At 35.8% G+C, this 3,814-nt stretch overlaps 1 pseudogene; it reads right to left on the bottom strand.

Moving 5' to 3' along the window:
* Window positions 1-202: 202 nt before the first annotated feature.
* On the bottom strand, window positions 203-3,551 carry LOC143559867 (hypothetical protein At1g04090-like; annotated as a pseudogene).
* Window positions 3,552-3,814: the final 263 nt, after the last annotated feature.

Consider the following 3,814-nt stretch of genomic DNA (forward strand, 5'->3'; position numbering starts at 1 on the left):
AAAATGAGAGAGTATTAACATACTAATTTCAATTATTTAATAAAATAAAAAATTCACATACTGTACTTTTTTGATTAATAGGTCTTATCATATTCCCATTGATTTGTGCCTAAAGTTTTTAATCTAAAAATCAAAATAATTTTAAAGAAAACATCATAGAATGTAATTACACACATTATGATAATTAAACGAAATAAATAAATTAATATTTCTCATCCCCACTCCAATTATATTTCATTTTTGGGCCTGTAGGGCCTTCTTCCCCAAACACTTCATTGGGAAGCCCTTTAACAAATTTATCAAATGCACCTCTCAACACCAATGGCAGAACATTCCTCACTTTCTTGATCTCATTTGTAATATTATTTTTGGACCCCATTTTCTACTATAGTTCAACCATAGTGGCTCAACAACCATCGGCCCCAAATACTCGGCCGCCACCACCACCGCTCTGACACCTGTATCCATAACCATTTCGCCCTTTGATGCATCGTTTCGTATCCCTATCCCTCCACTTCCTTGTAAAACTAACCCGGGCTTCGAGTAAAATGCATGACCATGCAACGACGCATAGGCCACGAGCTTATTCCCATTTTCAAATTCGATATCAGAAGCATCAATCAATTGTCCTCCACTATGTTCCGAGAAATAAACACTTTTCAACTCCCCATTGAAGTTACTAATCCTTAATGTCAAATGCTCCCAGTCACCAACATGTTCACCTATTTTCCCTAACTTAACATTAAAAATTTTCACCTTTGCCCTTGCTGGGCCGTTAAAAGGGTAGAACACCCACACGGGTATATCGGTAAATGTCGCTCCAAACATAGGTTTTATGTGGAAATAAGCACAAGAATGTGCCAAATCACCTTTCTTGACCCTTTCTTTAGATGAACCATCTATAGGTAGGTCTAACCAATACGAGTCATCATTAGAACCACCTTGCGGTAGGTTTGATCCATCCGTTTGTATCGTTCTTGGCTCGCTTTCCTTGCCTTTTTCATACAACAAAGCTCCATTTTGGAAAAACCAATTGACTGATGAGGGAAAGTATTCTTCATCAGGATGAAAATAAATAATAGGCGAGTAAGCTTGAATTAGTGCTTCAACTTGTGACAAATTGGGCATAGCCATAAGATTATTGTTTATATTTTTCAAGCAACAAACTTGTGACATGTCAGCAGGTGCACCAACATTTTGAACTACAAAAGATCCTGTTGGCACACTTAAAGCATTAACACCCCTATCTTTTGGCCTTGTTTCATACATATTCAGATTATTATTATTATTAACTTTCTTGTCTAACCCCCAAATCCATCTATCAACTTCAATTTCATCAGTGAATTCTGACTTGACACACCGGATCTTATCAACAGATGGTTTTTCGGGTGAGTTTGTGACAACATAACCGACGGCTTTGTAGCCTTCGGGAGGCATTGGTAACCAAATGTAACAGTTGCCACCTTCTTGTTTTAGTTTTGTAGACTCACTACTCCAAATTAGAGAATAGTCTGTTGGTTTAGCTAAGGAAGTATGTGACGCGATAGATTCATTTGAGACGGCTTTTGCCGCAAGAATCCATCCAAATAAAGACCTGTTGTTAGGTTGGCTGTAGCAACCGAGCATGAAGAATCCATCTGGTATTGAAGATGGCTCGTAGAATGTTGCACCCTTATTGTCTGGTCCGCCTTTGAGCGCAGACCAAATTTTGTCGAATGAAGTGATTTGGCAAACCTGTAATCCTCCTAAATCAATAGTCCCGGTTGCAAAACCATCCCCTATCATCATAGCAAGAAAATTTAGTTAAGTTTTAAAACTTGTTAATATATTATTGTCAAATTCTTGAAATTGAAAATATTCAATGATTAACATTACATTAGAGTACTTAGAATTATAAACTTGACACATATTATCAAAATTTTGAAATTGAAAATATTGATGAAATCATCATCATCATCATCATCATCATCATCATCATCGTACTCAGTATATCCCACCAATAGCAAAGCTATGGTAGGGTCTGAGGAGGGTAAGATGTAGACAACCTTACCTCTACCCATAGGGATAGAGAGGCTGCTTCCGGTGAGACCCCCGGCTCGATAGTATTTTTGCATCAAGCCTTGGACATAAGGCACATAACACTCAATCATCGGGACACCGGCTGATCGGTGCATGTACCCTTGTCTTTCGGCTATCAACGCCACCACATGATGCCTGATTAACCTTCCGCCACTTTTAACGTTATTTTCACAAGATTAGTAAAATAACGTTAAAATTAGTGCAATTTCACTTTTGCCACCGAGGGTTCACACATATACATTATATGCACGCACCACAAGCATGGCGATTATAGACATAAATAAACGCACGTAAATTATTATAAGACCAAGTGTGGTGGGGGTGGGGGACTCCCTGCGTTTGGAATGCGGAAAATCTTCAATGACAAGATAAGAGCTCTAATTTATAGAATTTAGGTGTGACGGTTATCTAACTTGTTGAGACCTTTCCATCCATTTGCTTACGGGCTCCGTAACTACACTTATAGCCAAGTTATGGCTTTCTTTTCATCTTGGATCAGCTTCGTATCAGCTGTGCACGCTAGCTGATCTTATTTTCGGTTTTTTGGTTGCATCTTTAGAGGAAATTAAAATGGCTAGAATGTTGTTATAAAAGCTGCATATTAATTTACTAACTTCCTAATAAAATACTACATCCGTCCCATTAAAAGTGTCATATTTTGAATTTTTAAAGTCTTTATTTATAAACTTTGACCTTAATTATATATTTTTTGTGTTATATAAAACTTGATAAAAATTATACCGATAAAAACATTTTTTAAAACATACTCAAATCATATAACTTTCATCAAGTGTTATATAACGTAAACAAAATTATTTAAGGTCAAAGTTTATAAATAAAGACTTTGAAAATTCAAAACATGACACTTTTAATGGGACGGAGGAAGTAATACAAAAAGGAAAAAAGCCTCGCATGAACTCAAGATAACACCACCAATTTACATTCCAAGAAAACATATCATGAAATTCAGACCAAATCCCATTGCAATGTCTGTCTATACTATATATACATATATATATATACCATAAGCCTTTATTTAGATGATAATTAATATGAAGTTACCTGGAGGAAACTTGGGTATTGGTGAAGGAAGCTTGAACATGGATTCAATGGGCAAAGACTTGTTACCAAATTTCTGGAATATATTTGCCAATAAACTGAAGAACAACCCCATATTTTTGGATGACAAGTTTCTTCTATCAAACAATATATAGAGGTTAACACTTAATTATGTAATCATTCTGAAAATGATATTTTAACAAAAATGTGAAGAGAATATCAAAACCAAAAATCAGGCTTTGTCTAGAACAAGAAGTGCATGGCGTGCAAGGTATCCATTTAAATGGTTTTGGGTAAGCCGTCCAAGATACTATCAACCCCATTACTACATATATGATATTTTTATATCCTTCTTTTACTTTTTTTGGGTTGCTTGTTACTTAATATTTTAAAAAGAGTATAACCTAATTGTCACGAAACGATCGTTTATCAGTTTTGAAAAACAAAAACTATATTCATGTAATTTGTGTATTTTATTTATTTTTTTAATAATTTTGTAACGGTTTTGAGTCGAGATAAAATGTCTCTGAAGAGGTATGTACCCGCCTCAACACCGAGCGAGGCGGGTCAACCCACAAGATACAGACAAGTGACTTGAAATCAAGACATTACGAAGGCACAAAGCCAAAACCTATGCGCATGGCGCATATCACATATGCTCAGGCATCATATGCCC

This window comes from Bidens hawaiensis, unplaced genomic scaffold (genome assembly GCF_021521415.1).
Source record: "Bidens hawaiensis isolate Kalapana, Puna unplaced genomic scaffold, B.hawaiensis_p1.1 tig00020106_1, whole genome shotgun sequence".
Classification (NCBI taxonomy): Eukaryota; Viridiplantae; Streptophyta; class Magnoliopsida; order Asterales; family Asteraceae; genus Bidens; species Bidens hawaiensis.